At 46.6% G+C, this 20,533-nt stretch overlaps 1 protein-coding gene across 7 annotated transcripts in view; it reads left to right on the forward strand.

Annotated features, from left to right (window-relative positions):
- The window catches only part of LOC126285457 (putative fatty acyl-CoA reductase CG5065), a 375,357-nt gene that overhangs the window by 220,741 nt on the left and 134,083 nt on the right, over nucleotides 1–20,533 (forward strand). Inside the window, exon 1 of one of the 7 annotated variants that reach the window (XM_049984864.1) lies at nucleotides 11,397–11,419. The exons of the other annotated variants lie outside the window; for them this stretch is intronic. The gene's annotated coding sequence lies outside the window, so the exon portion shown is untranslated. Of the gene's footprint in view, nucleotides 1–11,396; nucleotides 11,420–20,533 lie in introns of those variants that run through there. 7 annotated transcript variants of the gene reach the window in all.

A 20,533-nucleotide genomic window follows, 5' to 3' on the forward strand; every position in this document is an offset into this window, starting at 1 on the left:
AGTCTGAGGGTATCTCGTCTGTCTCATACATCTTGCTCGCCAGATGGTAGAGTTTTGTCATGAGTGGCTCTCTGAAGGCCGTCAGTAGTTCTAATGGAATGTTGTCTACTCCCGGGGCGTTGTTTCGAGGCAGTTTTTATTTCCTCATCTTTGTCCTTTCATAGGTCTTTTCAGTTTTGGGAACAGTAAAAGTCGTAGCGGGCCAAACCCGGTGAGTATGGTGGATGAGGGATGAATGTAGTGTTATTTTTACCCCAAAAAATCTCTCACAAGTAACGGTGAATGAGCAGGTGCATTGTAGTGACGTAAAATCCATGAATTACTTTTCCAAAATTCCATACATTTTTAATTTTTTTTTTTTATTCTCGCAAACGTCGCATAACGTCAGGGTAACACTCCTTATTGACCGTACCACCTTGAGGCAAAAATTCGTGATGCACTACGCCACGGTAATTGAAAAAAAAAACAATGCTCAAAACTTTTGATATTTGATCGAACTTGGTGTGCTTTTTTTCGGTCTTGGCTCTCCGGGATGCTTCCATTGGGACGATTAGGCTTTGATTTCGACGTCACAACCGTAAACCCATGGGTCGTCACCAGTTATGACCCTTTTGAGCAAATCAGGATCATCACTGACGTCATCCAAGAGCTCCTGAACCAGACTCATGCGACGGTTCTTCTGATCACAATTGAGAAGTTTTGGAACAAACTTCGATGACACATGTCTCTTGTCCAAAACGTCCGAAAAAATTGCGTGACCCGAGTCGACCGATATGCCTACACCCTCAGCAACTTCTCTTACGATAATACCACGATTTTTCAAAACAATTTTCTTCACAGTTTCGACATCTGCAGTTGATGTGCTGGGGCGTCCAGAAGGAGTTTCGTTACTGACATCTCGGCCATCTTGGAAGAGCTTGTACTACTTGTAAACTTTTTTTTTCTACTTACAGCAGACTCGCCGCATGCCACTGTCAACATTTCAGGTGTTTTAGAGCACTTGATTCCATTTTTCACACAAAATTTGATGCAAATACTTTGCTCTATTTTTATAATAATCGAAAATCGCTGAACACACTAAAAAACGTCAAACATTTCTGTCTGTCAAAAGAAAATCGGGTATGCTGTACGCTTGAAACTGAACATAACGAGGGCGAGTCAAATGAATACCTTAAATATTTTTTTAAATATTGTTTATTGTGCAGAAGTCGTACAAAGCTGTCATGCACCGCGTGGCTTACCTCTTCATCAGAACGGAACTTCTTTCCTCCCACTGCGTCTTTGAGTAGTCCAAACATATCGAAATCACTTCGGACAAGGTCTGGTGAGTATGGTGGATGAGGAAAACACTCGTTTTCGGGTTGGTGGAAGTGAACCCAGGTTTCGTCCCCAGTAATGATTCTTCCAAGGAAGCCATCACCTTCTAGTTCAAAGCGCCGAAGAAGTTCTTCACAAGTATCAACAGGTCGTTCTCTCATTTCACGAGTCAGCTGCCGTGGCACCCATTTGCAGACCCTTTGTGAAACTGGAGCACATCATGCACACTGTGGTGTGCTGACCCGTGACTAATTTGTAAACGTGCTGCGGTGTCATTCTGTGTCACTCGGTGGTTTTCCTTCACTATGGTTTCAACTGCTGCAATCTTCTGTGGAGTCACCACTCGTTGTGCCTGACCTGGACGAGGAGCATCTTCCACTGAAGTCACACCATTTGCGAACTTTCTACTCCATTCGTAGACTTTCTGCTGTGACAAACATGCATCATCGTGCTGAACCTTGATTCGTCGATGAATTTCAATATGTTTCACACCTCCACTACGCAAAAACCGAATAACGGAACGCTGTTGTTCCCTGGTGCAAATCGCAAGTGGCGTGGCCATCTTTATACTGATACTGCGTCGGTATGTGTGCATCTACACTATGCTGCCAGCTACAGGCCATTCTGCACGCTGTTTGCTGCACGCTTACCAACGTACAGGATAACGGCGTTAAATTTCGATTCGTTAATACAAATTTAAGGTTTTCATTTGACTCATCCTCGTATGTTCGGGACATGTGTACCAAGATAAAAAAAAAGATCGATAGTGAAATGTACGCTGCCCGCGCAACTGGAAAAGTCACCTTACTTTTTGAACAGCCCTCGTACGATTCTGGCCTCCGAGCGTACAATTTCTCTCTGCCTACAGAATCGTGTAGCACGCGCAGTCTGACATCGCACAAGTCCAATCTCTAGTACGGCTCATTTGAAAGTGTTGCGTTACTAAATTGTGACAGGGAAAATATTAGCTGCTAATGAGTCACCATGTGCACAAGGGGGTGACAGAAAATGAGTGTCTGGGAGGTGCAGAGATGAAACCTCTATGGGATGTATAGGGTTCGTCGACATTCAAGAAATGTTGAAAACAAACCATTAACTTGCGCCATAAACACCGAATGAAAAATGGCGAGCCACCGTGATTACAAAGGTTCGCAGCATCATCAGCGAAGGCAAACTCCTTGGGAGTTACAAACCGTGCAGGTCATTCAGTTAGGTCTCCACTCTTAAAGAATGCATATAGAATGACACTGTTTAAAGGGTTGATGAGAACTGACGGAATGTGATGGCGTGCGTCTGAATGCGAAACGTCTGTCGTGGAGCTTATCGTGAAACTGGCTGTCCTTTAAGGCGTAACTGCAGACAGTGCGATAAAATGTTTTATAGGTACGAAAAAAAAACATCCAGAGACTGAAGGTGTCCAGTGGTTCCGGGTAGTATGAAGTGCAGTGGCACGCACTTTTCAGGAGGGATAGTTTTCTCTAAAGGAGTGTCATTTGTATACCGAGACCAGGAATCAAGCAAAATCACGCTGGAATGATATTTTTACTTTGCAGCGGAGTGTGCGCTGATATGAAACTTCCTGGCAGATTAAAACTGTGTGCCCGACCGAGACTCGAACTCGGGACCTTTGCCTTTCGCGGGCAAGTGCTCTACCATCTGAGCTACCGAAGCACGACTCACTGGCAGAAGTAAAGCTGTGAGTACCGGGCGTGAGTCTTGCTTCGGTAGCTCAGATGGTAGAGCACTTGCCCGCGAAAGGCAAAGGTCCCGAGTTCGAGTCTCGGTCGGGCACACAGTTTTAATCTGCCAGGAAGTTTCAAAATCACGCTATTTTAACCAGCTATTAACCACAGGAAGACTCATATCATAGTTGTAGTTCTCTTACGCCCGTTTTCCCATTCTTGCTCGCTGCCATGTAACATTCTGTACCGGCCTTACAAGATAACAGAAGTAGTGGCGGGGGACATACGGTGCCATATGTAATTTTACTATGTCCGAAACAGGCGAATGCCCGCAGAAGTTATTTTATTGATCTTGTCGCAGCCTCTGGGCTAAGACATTTTTCATTTATTAGTGTGTATGACTTCTGAAGGAGGCTGTATTATTGTAGCAGAAACCATGGTCGAGGTATTTAGTGCAACTGTGGGCTGTTTTTCATTCGAGACGTTGAAGAAAATTGCGTTTCACGGAATGTCAGAGGGGCTCTTAAAAACAAAACAGCATCAAAGGAAGTGGGGAATGTCGGGAATCGAACTTGGCGTGAGACCAACAGTAATGGAGAGTCTAGTTGGAGTCCATGCAGTGAGTACATGTAACACAGAAACACGCAGCACGTGAAGAAGGCGCTTGGGTGGGTTGCCTAAATATTGTGCATGAAATGAAAACAATAACTCGGCGGAACAACCGGAAGCACGCCGTTAGTCAATCACGCCGAGGAACCCTGCGAGGTAACGTTGTTTGCTCTCTGGTTACAGCGTCCAGCGGTGGTTATAAGGATATTTCTTCAGTTTTGTAGTGATTGACTTTAAGCGATTTTCCAGGAAGAATGGTATAAGTATTTTTTGTTTCTCATCTATTTTCGTGTTCTTTGTCGTTTGTGCGTTTTCTCCACACCGTAGCGTCTGCACCTCACGCTAAGGAACTCGGCTCTCCTGCAACAGACTACTTGATGTGGCTTCCGCGGCCGACAGTTTGTGGCGAAGCGCCGTACATAAATCAGCTGCCTGTTCCACCGGGTCCCGCGAGTGCAGTGATCCGTCCGGAGAGCGCTCGGCAGGTGGGCTGTAAAAACGAGTCTCCGTTTACGTAATTCACAGTATTACACAAGGAAAAGGGGCGTGACAGTCCGTTGCACACTCCGCTGCTGACTCCGAGCCGCCGCGTGTTCTGGCTGTACTGCCGAAACCTCGGCACCAGCATACCGACAATCGAAGACTGAGCTACAGACAGATTATCCGGCCACTGTTGGCTACCTGACTGCGATTTACGTTACCACAAACTGTTGCAAGCGAAGTAGACTGTATTCGAGCTGTGCTTGCTTCACCTTCAGTTAATTCAAACTGTTCAAATGGCTCTGAGCACTATGGGACTTAACATCGGTAGTCATCAGTCCCCTAGACCTTAGAACTACTTAAAACTAACCAACCTAAGGACATCACACACATCCATGCCCGAGGCAGGATTCGAACTTGCGACCGTAACAGTCGCGCGGTTCCGGACTGAGCGCCTAGAACCGTTCGGCCACTGCGGCAGGCCTGAGTTAATTCACTTGGTTAATCTTGTCTCTGATATATTCCTCACCAACATTAGACGGGCGCTGTAGAAAGGAGACTAATTATTCGTCCAACAACCTGGCTACAAATGTAAAAGTCCACGAAAAATGCCATGTCAGAAGGGATTTTTTTTTGGTCTGTTTTTTCGTAGCGAGCAGTGAGTCTCGGAGTAGTATACTTTTGTTCGGAGGAATTGCAAGAACTCCAGGTAATGACTTGTCAGAAATCTTTTAATCGGGATTTCCCATCTGCAGCGGATTTTCTGTATACCATTGATCTAAAATGTTTCAATGTTGAAACTTGTTTAACGTTGCTAAGAGAATTGCTATGTAGAAGATCCAAAGCAGTCTTAATAAAGAGACAAGAAGCGACGATCAAGGCTGTATTTGAAGGTTAAGCAGTACTATAAATCGCTTCTCGTTTGGAAATAATTTATTTTTAAAACGGATGATGACTTTTATTTTGTGACTATTGCTCGTGGTAAACGTGCGAACTTCTTAAGAATCACTTTAAAAAATGGGGCCCCCAATCTTCGAACTGACTCACCCAGGCCCATAAAGGGGGACCTACAGTTAACTGTGGGCTCCAGATTGGCATTTTTCATGTCAGCAAGTCATTACCAGAGGCGACACGAACGAAAAGCGAGAGGTAAGAACCCCGGGACCGCCTGCTATCGAACTAAGGACCTCGGGATTTGCAGGCTGCCATCGACTGAGCCATCGAGCAGTAACAGCGATAACGTGACAAAACACAGTTGACAGCTCACTCATCCATGCAAGCTGGAGCGAGTGATATCGCAGCGGCGAACGTAACGGCGGCCTCATGTAATGACCTCCAGTTATTAAATACTCCCATCTTCCTTCTCTACTGATTCCCTTACCAGAAAGGTCGAGGTCAGAAAAAAGATTGAGTTGTGCTTTATTTTTGAGGCGAAAAAAAAGAATTACTATCTTAAATAAGCGAACTTCAGTTTCTCTTCCCACAAAGACGGACATGCCAACTCAGTATCAGTTTGAAGAAAGTCGGAACGTGTAATGAATGTCGATTGGTAGCAAACGCTCGCAGAGCGATTAGTCGTGAGTGTCGGGTTGCCAGGTGTTCGGTTTTTACCCAACTGTTCGGTATTTCAACTCCTGTTCGGTGTCCTGTGACTAAAGTAAGAATTGTTCGATGTTTTTACAATTTCAGTCGTACCACCATTTTATTTATTGACCCGGAAAATTATCAGAAGGATAATGCCAGTTCCATGCAACAATGGCTATGCGGAGTCTTGTGTCAGATCAGCCGTTTACAGTCTGGTGCGGGGAAAGGAGTGGGTGTCGGTATGAGAAAAGCAGAATCATGCGTTCGTTGGAGTTCGAGGTGTGGAATGTGCAACGACATTTACAACAACAAAAAATTGAAGGTTACAAAATTCGTTGAAAGCTAGAACTAGAAATAGCCACGTTCGAAATATTGAATAACAAATGTAACTGTTTAATGTTTGCTAAACGAGTTTTATTATGTTCACCCTCAACCCCGCACTGAGCAGATCCTTTCTGCAGGCAGTGTTCCGTAATTTTGTCAGTGTAATCTGTCAACTCTACATGAGTCTCAAGTCATCGCCAGCCGTTCTCCTTATAACTGAAAATGTCATATTTTTCTATACTGTAAATGTGTCCATAGCGTTATGCCGACAGTTTGCGATGTTATCAGCCAGTGTCACAAACTACAGACAAGATTCACATGTAACTGAAAATTACCTGCCTAACAAAAAAATGGTTCAAATGGCTCCGACCACTATGGGACTTAACTGCTATGGTCATCAGTCCTCTAGAACTTAGAACTACTTAAACCTAACTAACCCAAGGGCGTCACACACATCCATGCCCGAGGCAGGATTCGAACCTGCTACCGTAGCTGTCGCGCTGTTACAGACTGTAGCGCCTAGAACCGCTCGGCCACTCCGTCCGGCAACGAGACAGTATTATATGCTGCTGAGACGATGACACTAGGAAGAAATGGGGCAGAACAACTAGAGAAAGAAGAGAGAAAAAATACTGAGAAAAATACTAGTTCCCAAAAGAGGTGGAGAGATGTGGATGCGAAGACCTAGGAAAGAATTGTACCGGAACATGAGAACAATATCCGGGGAAATCAGACTCAAAAGGGCAAGGTTTGCTGGACATGCAGTTAGGATTAGTATGGACAGAATGACGAAGAGAGTGTGGGAAACAACAGGGAGGACAAGGGGAAAGACAGGAACCAAGTGGGTTGTTGAACTTCGGAAGGGTTGGAATTGGGGATCAAGGTCGAAGGAGAGGAAAATTGGGGGAAGAAATATACACCGACCAATACGCCAAAGACCAATGACAGAGAAGAATACAGGAGAAGATTAGAGTGTCACCAGTGGAGCCGACAGGAGAAACGGAAACTGAAGATCTCGGAAGAAGAGCGGGAGAGAAGAAGAGAAAGAATTAAGAGGTTCTGGGTGAAGAAGAGGAAAATGCAGTCCACGAAGGGGCTACCCGTGGTCCTACAGAGACCGTAACGCAAGAAGAAGAAGAAAAAGAAGAAGAAGAAGGAGACATGTTTCGGCTCTTTATATTGGGCGTCATCAGCGGTTTCCATTTTACTACTCTTTTCGCGTGTCCACACTGGTTCTCGTGTAGACACTAGATGCACACTGTACAGGTTTCCAATTGGTACAGCGGATACAACAAAACTCTGAAAAAAAGGGAAACCACTGGCATTGCGTAGTATGAACAGACAATACGTGTTTGGTTGAAAACCAAATTGCAGTCTGTCGCGAAAGGCGGTATTGCTTATGAATATACATGATAAACGTAATTCAAGTAGCAGTTGTGCGGAATAATGACAGAAAATATTGACAGTATTATACTGTCAGTTACGAATACTCTAAGTACGTAATTATAAAGCGGCAACTGTCTTACACTCGGTGACTAAATAAATGAAGATTTTCAGCAGTTCGAGTTGTACTTTGTAGGCCTGTATAATTTGTACTTCGTTTCCTTCAGCAGCCTCCTCCCACGCAAAATTAATCTGAATTCGCCCACCCCACCCCACCCCAGCCCATTCCAGAGCCTGGCTGCGCTCTCTCGTTGAGTGGTACTCGGCTGTGAGCGAGTTACGTGAAAGGTCAGCTCCAAAGGGCGTCGCGTGCTCCACGTGACACATCGGTGTGCCCCAGCCCACGTGTCAGTCGTGAAAAAACTTTTGAACAGGGTACATGGGCTGTGACGAAAGTTACTATCGACTGTTAAAAGCGGAAGTGTGATGTAAACGGGGTTATATGAAAGAGCGTCGTTTGTCGAACGTAGAGCGTGCGCGCGCCGGTTTTACCCCCACCACTGGATTTCAGACGAAGCTGCGAGCAGGCAGTGCTGAGTGAGACGCGGTGCAGGATGGTCCTGTCACCTGGTGGTTCCTCTGCACCGTTACGGGAAGAAGCTGAACTTCTTCTTTGGTGCGTGTTTATGATGAGCGTTCCCCTTCTACTGCCCCCTTTGGAAAGAGGTTACGTGAATTTTTGATGGGTCGAGAATTTCTTGAAGGTGAACCTCCTTGCCGTCGCCAAGTAATGACAGTGGCCCAAGGAAACACTGAAGCTGTGAGGAAAATGATCGAAGATCATCCTGATCTCTCATTTTCGGACTTTCCACGGACCCCGAATACTGGATCGACAGCGGCAGAGGCCATCGTTCGTGATCGTATAGGCCTAACCAAGAGATGAGCCCATTGAGTGCCAAATTTCCTCACAGAAGCCCAAAAACACACAAGAATTAATGCTTGAAAAATGCGACGAAGGACGATACAAAGACACTCCGAAAATCGTCACAGGCGACGAAGCACGGGTGTACCGTTTTGACCCCGACACGAAAAGGCCTTCAGTACATTGCTTGTCAGGTTAGTTGGAGTTCTGAAAAGAAGATGGCACCATTTTCTCCGCCAAGATGGGTCGTCTCACCTCTGTGACCTTTGACACACGTCGCGCACTCGGTGCCGAGCGGTATGTGACTGTATATCTGCCGAAAGTCATCGCAACGCGGTGGACGTCACAGCACCCACACTCGAAAGGTGAGCACGTCCTTCTGCATCGTGACAGTGCCTTAGCGCACGCGGCTGCCGTGGAAAAAAGTACGAGTGTTGGCGCACTCGCACTTTTCACCTTGCTCGGCTCCGTGTGACTTCCACCTGTTCCCAAAGAGGAAGGAAAGCATTCGTGAGCGGCGTTTTTCATCCGATAATAAGGCTGTCCCAACATACAACAGTGCTGTAAGTGATTTTCCTCAAGAAGCTTGGAATGAAACATATTGGAAGTGGTTTCGAAGGATGGAAAAAGTATAAGTGCTTATCTACATACATACTTCGCAATCCACTATACGGTGCGTGGCGGAGGGTACCTCGTACCACAACTAGTATCTTCTCTCCCTCTTCCACGCCGGCCGAAGTGGCCGTGCGATTCTAGGCGCTGCAGTCTGGAACTGCGAGACCGCTACGGTCGCAGGTTCGAATCCTGCCTCGGGCGTGGATGTGTGTGTTGTCCTTAGGTTAGTTAGGTTTAACTAGTTCTAACTTCTAGGGGACTAATGACCTCAGAAGTTGAGTCCCATAGTGCTCAGAGCCATTTGAACCATTCTTTCCCTCTTCCACTCCCAAACAGAACGAGGGAAAAATGACTGCCTATATGCCTCTGTACGAGCCCTAATCTCTCCTATCTTTGTGAGAAATATAAATTGGTGGCAGTAAAATTGTACTGCAGTCAGCCTCAAATGCTGGTTCTCTAAATTTCCTCAGTAGCGATTCACGAAAAGAACGCCTCCTTTCCTCTAGAGCATCCCACCCGAGTTCCTGAAGAATTTCCGTAACACTCGCGTTATGATCAAACTTACCAGTAACAAATCTAGCAGCCCGCCTCTGAATTGCTTCTATTTCCTCCCTCAATTCGACCTGATAGGGATCCCAAACTCTCGAGCAGTACTCGAGAATAGGTCGTATTAATGTTTTGTAAGCGATCTCCTTTACAGATGAACCACATCTTCCCAAAATTCTACCAATGAACCGAAGACGACTATCCGCCTTCCCCACATTACATGCTTGTCCCACTTAATATCGCTCTGCAGTGTTACGCCCAAATATTTAATCGGCGTGACGGTGTCAAACGATACACTACTAATGGAGTATTCAAACATTACCGGATTCTTTTTCCTATTGATCTGCATTAGTTTACATTTATCTATATTTAGAGTTAGCTGCCATTCTTTACACCAATCATAAATCCTGTCCAAGTCATCTTATATCCTCCTACAGTCACTCAACGACGACTCCTTCCCGTACACCAGAGCATCATCAGCAAACAGCCGCACATTGCTATCCACCCTTATCCAAAAGATCATTTATGTAGATCAGGAATTCACTAAGTGGTCGATGTCGGTTTCCTAGGGGTCGACATAAAGGAAAACTGATTTTGGGATCGACGAGGTCTAAAAATCGACCCCTATTATATTAACACAAGTTCTTATTTAAAACTTTCAAGATAGGTAGGTACTGTATTGTTTATGTTGTGTTACGTGTACAAAGAATAATTAAATTTTTTGTAGGAAATAGCATTGTTGTAGTAATGTAAAGTCTCAAATTCGTACAAGATGGATAATAAATCCGTACAATACCACACCCATAGAAGAAGCCAATGTGATAATGCAAGAAGAGTTGATTACCATCAGCACAGACGAAGAGCTAAAGCACAAGTTCAACCAAGCCTATCAGAAGTTCTGGTTGCAACGCAACATTGAAAAACAGTGTCCTACATTGTGGAACATTGCTCAAAAATACCTTATCGCTTTTCCATCATCATACCTAGTTGAAAAAAGCTTCAGTGTGGTAACAAACATTTTGACGAAACAAAGAAACAGTTTGAAAATCAACGAACGTGGAGATTTAAGGCCGCAACTCACCAATATTGAACCGGATGTAGCTAGCTAGACTGGTAGTCACCAGGTTCATCCATTGAACTGAATTTTTTTTCTCTTTGCAAATTAATACTTTTTTAAATATAATTTCCTACCTACTTAAGATTCTTTCAGTACTTAATTTGTAATAATCATTATAAATTAAACTTGGTATTTACTGAATTGTATGTCTTTTTATTTTGTTAAATTTTTTTATCTTAAGAGGAGGTAATTTGGCCATAGGGGTCTGAGGTAACAGTTCATTTTGGAAAAGGGTTCACTTGTCCAAAATAGTTTGGGTATCCCTGATGTAGATAGAAAACAACAGCGGACTTACCACACTCCACACTCCATATAATACTCACCTCCTATGAACACTCACCACCGAGGACAACGTACTGGAGAGCATACTGAAAAATTGCAGAAGGTGTATTATAGATACAAATTTTCCGAATTTCCGCCGAAAACTTTTGGCATAACCGTCGTCATAACTGCACCAGAAATTCCACACGCAATTTTCACCGCTTATTCCTCGGAATCTAGACGATGCTGACCTGCCTCTGACGACGATGACGTGAGTGTGGAGAGCGAGAGTGGAGCAGCCCCTCCCCCCACAGACAGCTGCAGAGTTTCCGGACGTGGCGCCGTGGCGTGTGACACGTGTGGCGGCGCACGCAGATAAACGCGGGACAGCGGCAGTGACGACTCGGAAGTGTGGTGCGGGCAGCCAGACGGCTCTCACGGACGTGGCGCCGTGGCGTGTGACACGTGTGGCGGCGCACGCGGGACTGCGGCAGTGACGACTCGGAAGTGTGGTGCGGGCAGCCAGACGGCTCTCACCGACAAGCGCCACGTTCCTCTCCGACAACCGTGGAACCCACGGTGAGTGCTGCCTCTGCTGCTGGCTACGGGGTGGTAACACTTCGCTAACCTTCTCGCCGTATGAAGACCCGTGGCTGGGTTCACCGACCAGCGGCAGACGTCCGACTCTTAGATGAGACGCAGGCCGGTGAGCTGATGCAGGGGGGCTCACGCCAAATTCCTCACGGCAGCGTCAGTCACGGCGACAATCATCCAAGGTTGGATCGCTGTTTCAATACGCAGTTTGCTGAGGAACTTTGGCTCTGGCAGAGATGGCGACTACTTCTGCTGCGTTAATAGATATAAGTTCAGAACCGGATTCCGATTCTGGGTTTGAGTTCGAAACGGTGTCTTACAACGCTTTGATGAAACAAAAAGCAGAAAAAAGTGGGTACATGAAAAGAAGACTAGAAGACTAAGTCATGGGGAATTCGCTTTAACTAAGGAATTTGATGATGAAAAATTCACGAACTATTTTAGATTAAACCGTGATCAATTCCAAGAAGTGCATGGTCTCATCAAGAATGAAATTGACAGACAGGGATGCAACGCTACAAGGCCGATTAGAACCAAGGAGAAACTAGCTGTGTTTTTAACGTATGCTATTATGATTAACATATATATATTTGTTTGTGTATAGCCACTAACCTCCGAAAGCTCTCGACCGATTGCTTTGAAATTTTGACGCAACGTTGCATTCCAATACAGGATGGTTTTTAGGTACCTATTTCTTTAATATATTATATATAACCTATAAACATGTAATTTTTCACGATTTTTGTAACAATTTTTCCCCGTTATAAAATTTGTATAACTTCATATATTATCAGAAATGTACTGGGACGTCAGTTTCGATTCTATATTGATATCAAAGACACAGTTAAATCCATCTATTCCGTTTTCACGCTAGTATGGAACCTAGGCATAAACATTTAACCAGGAGAGAGCACATCACGAAAATTTGCTACAGAGTTTTAACAATGTCAGTGTAGAATGTTACGGTTCTAGGCGCTACAGTCTGGAACCGCGCGACCGCTACGGTCGCAGGTTCGAATCCTGCCTCGGGCATGGATGTGTGTGATGTCCTTAGGTTGGTTAGGTTTAAGTAGTTCTAAGTTCTAGGGGACTGATGACCTCAGAAGTTAAGTCCCATAGTGCTCAGACCCATTTGAACCATTTTGAACCACTCGCTACCGCAACAACTCCCTTCTTCTGAAACAATAAACCAAATATCCTTCGCGTATTCGCGACGGGCTTATAAGCTTACGCGAACTTGCTAACAGTAGTTTTTATGCCCAGTTTGCAAATGAATATTCAAATATTAATATTTCGATGAAGTCCTTAATAGACTGTCCGGCCACATTAACGTGAGCACCTCCAGAAGCCTGGACAACGACATTCTGGAGCGCGGCCCTCTGCGAGAGGTGCAGGAAGAGAGTCGGGGAGGTTCTGGAAGGATGTGGAGCCGTGCCGACTGCAGGGCCGTCACCAGCTGCGCCAGGTTTCCAGGGTCAGGATCCGCGGCGCGGACAGCCAGATCGAGACGCTGCCACAGATTGCCGATTGGGTTCAAATCGGCGTGTTTGGTGGCCGAGGGTGTGCTGTAAACTGAAGCAGCTGCTCTTCGAATCACGCACGTACATTAAGAGGCGGGTGCCACGCTCCAGTCTATCGTGGCGAGGAAAAACAAACAGCATTTAGACTGGACGTGGACTCCAAGGGTGGATTCATACTTGCGTTGATCCATTGTGTCTTCCACAACGGCGAAGTTACGCAGAGAATGCCTCGAAAACATTCCCCACACCATAACACTCCCTCCTCCGTCCTCGACACTTTGCTTTCAGGCGTTTCACGCCGTACACGACAACGGGCGTCTGTCCGATGAAGCACGAAATCTGATTCATCTGAGAAGGCCAGTTGCGTCAGTGGCCCGCAAATTCCATCCTTAATCGCCGACGAACAGCAGTCGTCATGGGTGCACGAACGGGGCGGCTCCTGCGGAGGCCCGTACACAGGAACGTTCGCAGAACGGTCGTCGAGGAGAACCTGCCGGCAGCTCCTTGGTTCATGTGGGCAGTCACTTCCTCAGCAGTGTCAGATCTACTCGCCTGAACACATCACTGAAGCCGTCGCTCACCTGTGTGGCCCGTGGAGCGCCACGGTTGCTTCCGTGCCGGTTTTGGACAGAGTCATTTTGCCACTCGCGGAATGCTTTAATCACGGAAATGCTTCCATCTTTGCCCGGCAAGCCAATGAACATCTCCTCGAGGACGTCACATAATTTCATCCGTCTGCGCCTTTCGACAACGACTGCATGAAAGAAAAGCAAATTGGCCGTGGTTCACCGAGTTTGAGGGTGTCTTCAATAAGTCTACACCTCGATGGAGACATGCAAGAAAGTTTGAACACACTAAAGTTTCCAAGAAAAGTCAAAGCTCTGAACTGGCAAGACGCGAAGAAAGGCGGACCACAGAAAACATGTCAGGGAACATTCAGAGCAAGTGAAAGCTCAAGGGAAGACATGGTTGAAATAGCGTGACTCTCAGGTGGCCGGAACGAAAGAAGAACAACAGGAGCTGTAAACAGTTTACATGCATTTGCTTTCGAATACCAAATCGAACACACACACACACACACACACACACACACACACACACACACACACTAGCGCGCGGGTTCGCACGTCCAAGTCACTTCATAGGATTCCTTTGACCTGCGATACGTCGCATCTGGTATCTCACTTCCCCAGTGATGATTTGTGCTGTTGTTCCAACTTCATTCGGTGCGGACAGATACTGGCTGCTGCATACTAAATTGATGTAACGGTTCGCCGATCCCGTAATCAAGCGATATAGCGTCTTTTCGTCTACGTACGCGCACTACATTACATTAATTTATTATTTTTAGGATCAGGTGATAGTCTTTGTTAAGTGATGATCATCTTCAACCCTGGAAGTACACTACTGGCCATTAAAATTGCTACACCACGAACATGACGTGCTACAGACGCGAAATTTAACCGAAAGGAAGAAGATGCTGTGATATGCAAATGATTGGCTTTTCAGAGCATTCACACAAGGGTGGCGCCGGTGACGACACCTACAACATGATGACATGAGGAAAGTTTCCAACCGATTTCTCATACATAAACAGCAGTTGACCGGTGTTGCCTGGTGAAACTTGGTTGTGATGCCTCGTGTAAGGAGGAGAAATGCGTACCATCACGTTTCCAACTTCGACAAAAGACAGATTGTAGCCTATCGCGATTTCGGTTTGTCGTATCCCGACATTTCTGCTCGCGTTGGTCGAGATCCAATGACTGTTAACAGAATATGGAATCGGTGGATTCAGCAGGGTAATACGGAACGCCGTGCTGGATCCCAACGGCCTCGTATCACTAGCAGTCGAGATGACAGGCATCTTATCCGCATGGCTGTAACGGATCGTGCAACCACGTCTCGATCCCTGAGTCAACAGATGGGGACGTTTGCGAGACAACAACCATCTGCACGAACAGTTCTACGACGTTTGCAGCAGCACGGACTATCAGGTCGGAGGCCACGGCTGCGGTTACCCTTGACGCTGCATCACAGACAGGAGCGCCTGCGATGGTGTACTCAACGATGAACCTGGGTGCACGAGTGGCAAAGCGTCATTTTTTCCGGATGAATCCAGGTTCTGTTTACAGCATCATGATGGTGGCATCCGTGTTTGGCGACATCGCGGTGAACGCACATTGGACGCGTGTATTCGTCATCGCCATACTGGCGTATCACCCGGCGTGATGTTATGGGGTGCCATTGGTTACTCGTCTCGGTCACGTCTTGTTCGCGTTGACTGCACTTTGAACAGTGGACGTTACATGTCAGATGTGTTACGACCCGTGATTCGACCTTTCATTCGATCCTGCGAAACCCTACATTTCAGCACGATAATGCACGACCGCATGTTGCAGCTCCTGTACGGGCATTTCTGGATACAGAAAATGTTCGACTGCTGCCCTGGCCAGCACATTCTCCAGATCTCTCACCATTTGAAAACGTGTGGTGAGTGGTGGCCGAGCAACTGGCTCGTCACAATATGCCAGTAACTACTCCTGATGAACTGTGGTATCGTGTTTACGCTGCATGGGCAGCTGTACCTGTACACGCCATCCAAGCTCTGTTTGACTCAATGCCCAGGCGTATCAAGGCCGTTATTACGGCCACAGGTGCTTGTTCGGGGTACTGATTTCTCAGGATCTGTGCACCCAAATTGCGTGAAAATGTAATCACATGTCAGTTCTACTATCATGTATTTGTCCAATGATTGCCCGTTTATCATCTGCATTTCTTCTTGGTGTAGCAATTTTAATGCCAGTGGTGTATATCTGTACAATATTCTCACGGAGTACATCATTGTAAACGAAGTGCTTGAATGAGTCCAAGAAGGGGGGAGCCACATCAGGATTCAACGCAACGTCGACGACGAGGTCGTTAGGGCCGGAGCGCAGGCTCGTGTGGGCCAAGGAAATCAGCTGTGGCCTTTCACAGGAACCAAATCGGCCTTTGCCTCTAAGAGCTGCAGGGAGATCACGAAAAATCTGAATGTGAATGACCGGTCGGAGAATTGAACCGAAGTCCGCCAGAATACGTCTCCCGCGGATACCCTCGTATCAGTCTGTTGAAGCATGTCTATATGTAGTAATTTTCGCTTCCTGAAAGTAACCCAGTAGAAAAATTTCACTTGTTCAAGGAGGGAATACCGATTGCTGTACACGCAGCGCGAATTGCTGTATAACAACAACCCGGAACGGAGCTGCGCAGTCATTCACAGGGAGTAGCAGCCTGCGGGGCCCTAGTTAATTCGAGAGTGCGTTATTTCTGTCGAGAGCGCCCATCCACCTCGAATATCTTGCACTCCAGCGGAAGTTCTCTAATGGTTTCGGTGGGTGCTACGCCTCGCAGGTTTTGTTAATTTTTTTGCCCCACCGAGTCGAGATTGTGGTGGCAGTCGTTTGTGGCCTGGAGAGGAGAGCAGTGGAGAGGAGAGGGGAGGGGAGGGGGAGGTAGAGGCGAGGTTTGCGGACGGGAGAGGGCGTGGAGCAACTGGAGAGAGCTTTACTGCAAATTGGATCCATCCGCAGCAATCCAGCATTTTAATTACACGAAAAACCGCAACTAATTTCCTTTAAAAAACTGCGAGCGAGTTACGTCACGCGAAAGTAGTGAAAGGAGGAAGACCGACATTTCGCAGAGGATGCGGCCCCTGACCCATCCCTGGCAAATCAGTTTTAATTTGCTAACTGCTAGGCGACTTTCTGTTGCTTTGCGGTTCTGTCGCAATTTTCCGCCAGGTAAATCGGTAAAGAGCTGGGGAGCCCCGGTTTTCTCTGCTAGCGGTTTTCCTTATGTCTGCCCATCGTAAAACCGGCAAGTTAATCTCAAGAGTTAATCGTGACAACCCTCTCAAATTGGTATTAAGCGAATTACGTTGTAAATAGTGAAAGTTGCCAAACGTGATGGCAAAATGCACATCATTCTCAGTATGTGTTATGTATGCTGTTTTGTTTTAGTCTGCTATACCAGTATGCTGCACATCAATCAATATGTACATACAACTTGAGGAGTTTCCGCGTGTAGTTGACGGAACGTCCAAAACCGTCCAGCGGCCGACAGTCCCCTGCCGTTTGCGTCCGGTGTTGCGTTTGTGGAGGAGATGTGAGTGTCTGAAGTGGTGGTAATCACACCGTGGTGCTCACCAGAACGTCGGCTGTGTCCTTCGCATCGCACTCTTTCTCAAGGGAAAAAAGGGAAGCGTTCTTCTACAATGTTCTCGAACTTTTAAAAATATTGTCGAATGTTAACGAATATTTTTGATTGATATTTATATGCTGAAGATCACTGTATAAATACAAAAAAGTACAGATATATTTTCGACAAATGCTGCCTTGCCACTTAATAATTGCCCCACTTGTATCTATTTTGTCACCAGCAATTTTTTTTTTAATTTTTAAATTTATACAGGGATGTCTAGCATATAAACATGTACATGAATGTATAAACACCTGAAGATGGGCGCAAGCCCGAAACCGGTCGTCTGACAAATAAATAACCTTTCATTGTGACTGGTAGCGGAAATTTTTCTACACCCTAAAAGGGACAGTCACGGAGTTCAACAGCATCCAGTATAGGTAAAATTCGTTCAGTTCTCCATTGCGCTTAAATTCGGGGAGTTTGGTGGCCAGGGGAGTATAGTTATCTGCCCCTGGTGCTCTTCGAACCGCGCACGTTCATTGCGAACATTGCCTGGTGGTAACGCCACCATGGCAATGAAAAAGAAAGTGCATGCACGGTTGGACATGGTCATGGTCACCAAGGATAGATGCGTGCTTGTGTTGATCCATTGCTCCTTCCTGAATGACGAGATCTCCCAGGCAGTGCCGTGAAAACGCCCCGCAGACCATAACGCCGCCTCCTCCGGCCTGGGTCTGTCTTTCCGACGACTGTTGCAAAAAAATGGCTCTGAGCACTATGGGACTTAACATTTATGGTCATCAGTCGCCTAGAACTTAGAACTACTTAAACCTAACTAACCTAAGAACATCACACAACACCCAGTCGTCACGAGGCAGAGAAAATCCCTGACCCCGTCGGGAATCGAACCCGGGAACCCGGGCGACTGTTGCAGGGTGCTTGTTTTCAGGCGCTTCATGCCGTACACGGCAACGGCCCTCTGTCCGATGGAGCAGGGAGCATAATTCTCTCTAAGAAGACACTTGTCGCCTCGTCGCCGATGAACGGCAGTGAGCGTGCGTGCCGTATGCAGCAACGTACACTTTTACCATAGTGGGACGCCGATAGTTTACACACTTAGCCCGAACGCCAATGATCGTGCCCTCCTGGGCGTCATGAACCGTTCCGTTTCCGCATTACGATGACGACTGCACTGTTTTACGTGTCCCCCCAACACGCTATACGTATACCCTGGGCTGCCGGTGCTGCCACCTCACGTCTGTGAGTGGTGTGGCGTGTGTGTGTGTGTCGGCTCGATGGGGATGGCTGTTGAAGGCTGGTTCACACATGTTGGCGTCCGTCGATCGCGACAACTCCGACCTGTAAGTGTTAGAACAAACCTCTCGCTTTGTTTAGTTTCATTGGTAGAATTTTGGGAAGATGGGGTTTATATGTAAAGGAGACCGCTTATAAAACACCAATACGATCTATTCTTTAGTACTGCTCGAGCGTTTGGGATCCCTCTGGTCAGATTGAGGGAGCACATAGTGCAATTCAGAGGCGGGCTGGTAGATTTCATACTGGTAGGTTTGATCATCACGCGAGTGTTACGGAAATACTTCAGGAACTCGGGTGGGAGTCTTTCGAGGAAAGGGGGCGTTCTTTCCGTGAATCGCCACTGAGGAAATTTAGATAACCAGCATTTGAGGCTGACTGCAGTACAATTTTTTTGCCGCCACCTTATATTTCGCGGAAAGACCAGAAAGATAAGATAAGAGAGATTAGGGCTCGTACAGAGGCATATAGGCAGTCATTTTGGTACGAGGTACCCTCCGCCACGCAACGTATGGTGGATTGCGGAGTATGTATGTAGAGGTAGATAGCTAATTTTTATATCATTTGCTGTCGAAAAGAGGCTCTATATTTGGGGTGTTACAGTGGTTATTTCACGTTGACATAGTCGGCGCTCACCTTAACGTGACTGGACAGTGCAGTAGCAAGTGAGAGCCTCGTACGGCGCCGCCCAGTCTTCAGTTTATTTGATTTGTGGACGGCGCCGCCGCCTCTTTCAGTCGTCGATGAATTCTTGTTTCCTGCCGACTCGCCCGCCAGGGCGGAGATGGGGGACCGCCGCCGTAGCTGGAGGAACTTCATTTCCCTCCGAGAGCCGAGCCGCTCGCCCCATTCAATATCATTGCGCGCCCGTGCGGCGATATCGACACAGCGGGCGGACCGCCTTCTGCTGCTGCTGCTGCTGCTCTACGGACGTGTAGGCGGGTCGCCACGCCCGCACAGCTCCCCAGTCCGGCAGGCCGACGTTGCATCCTCCACTGCACTCGCAGTCGAATTGAAATGGGTCGCCCTTAATTACCTCTCCTCGCTTGCTGTAAAACACTTTGAGGGACCGTTCCTTCGTCTGTATTTCCGTTGACTCAAGGCTTCAGCGGCGTAATACAGATAGCGAAAAGTTACCTGCAACGTGTACAGAAACCAGACCTATTTCTAAGGGCGGGAGATAGAAGCGGTAGTTCAGATGGCAGTGAGACGGGACTGTGGTGTGTTCACGACGCTACTCCACCTGTACAGCCAGCAAAGCAGGGGTTTGGAAGGAAAGTAGAAGATGAGAGATAGAAAAAAATACGCTCGAGTAAAACTAACGTGACCAACGCCTATGTTCGCTCTGGCCAGGGTGCGTGATCTCGTACAATATGATCGAAGACTATCCGTGAAAATGATTGCAGAAGAACTGAACATCAATCGAGAAACGTTTCGTCTAATAATAACTGAAGACCTTGGCATGAGAGAGATTTTTGCAAAAATGATCGCCCAAAATCTCACACCGCAACAGCGAGAAACACGGAAAAATGTGGCAGCCGATCTGTTAGAGCAAACGGAAATCAGTCCAGAATTGTTGAGCCGTGTTATCACTGGTGACGAAAGTTGGTTTTTTCAGTCTGATCCAGAGACAAAACGCCAAAGTTCGCAATGGTACTCAAAGGGATCACCCAGACCAAAAAAAGCTCGCATGTCAAAGTCAAAAGTGAAATGCATGCTTGTCTGCTTCTGTGATTCCAAAGGAATTGTTCATAAAGAGTGGGTGCCTTCTGGACAAACAGTTAACCAATATTACTTCAAAGAAATTTTAGAAACAATTCGTAAAAGAGTTCTTTGTGTCCATGCCATCATTGCTGATAATTGGAATCTGCATCACGATAATGCGCCATCACAATCTGCTCTGTCAGTACAGCAATTTTTAACCTCAAAACAAACTTCAGTGCTACCACAGCCTCCTTACTCACCAGATATCGCTCCGTGCGACTTTTTTCTATTTCCAAGAGTCAAAACGGCGGTCAAGGTACACCATTTTCAAACAACACAAATCTGTCACGAGGGTCTTGGAGGATACTGCAGAAGAAGAGTT

The sequence above is a fragment of the Schistocerca gregaria genome, chromosome 8 (assembly GCF_023897955.1).
Source record: "Schistocerca gregaria isolate iqSchGreg1 chromosome 8, iqSchGreg1.2, whole genome shotgun sequence".
Lineage (NCBI taxonomy): Eukaryota > Metazoa > Arthropoda > Insecta > Orthoptera > Acrididae > Schistocerca > Schistocerca gregaria.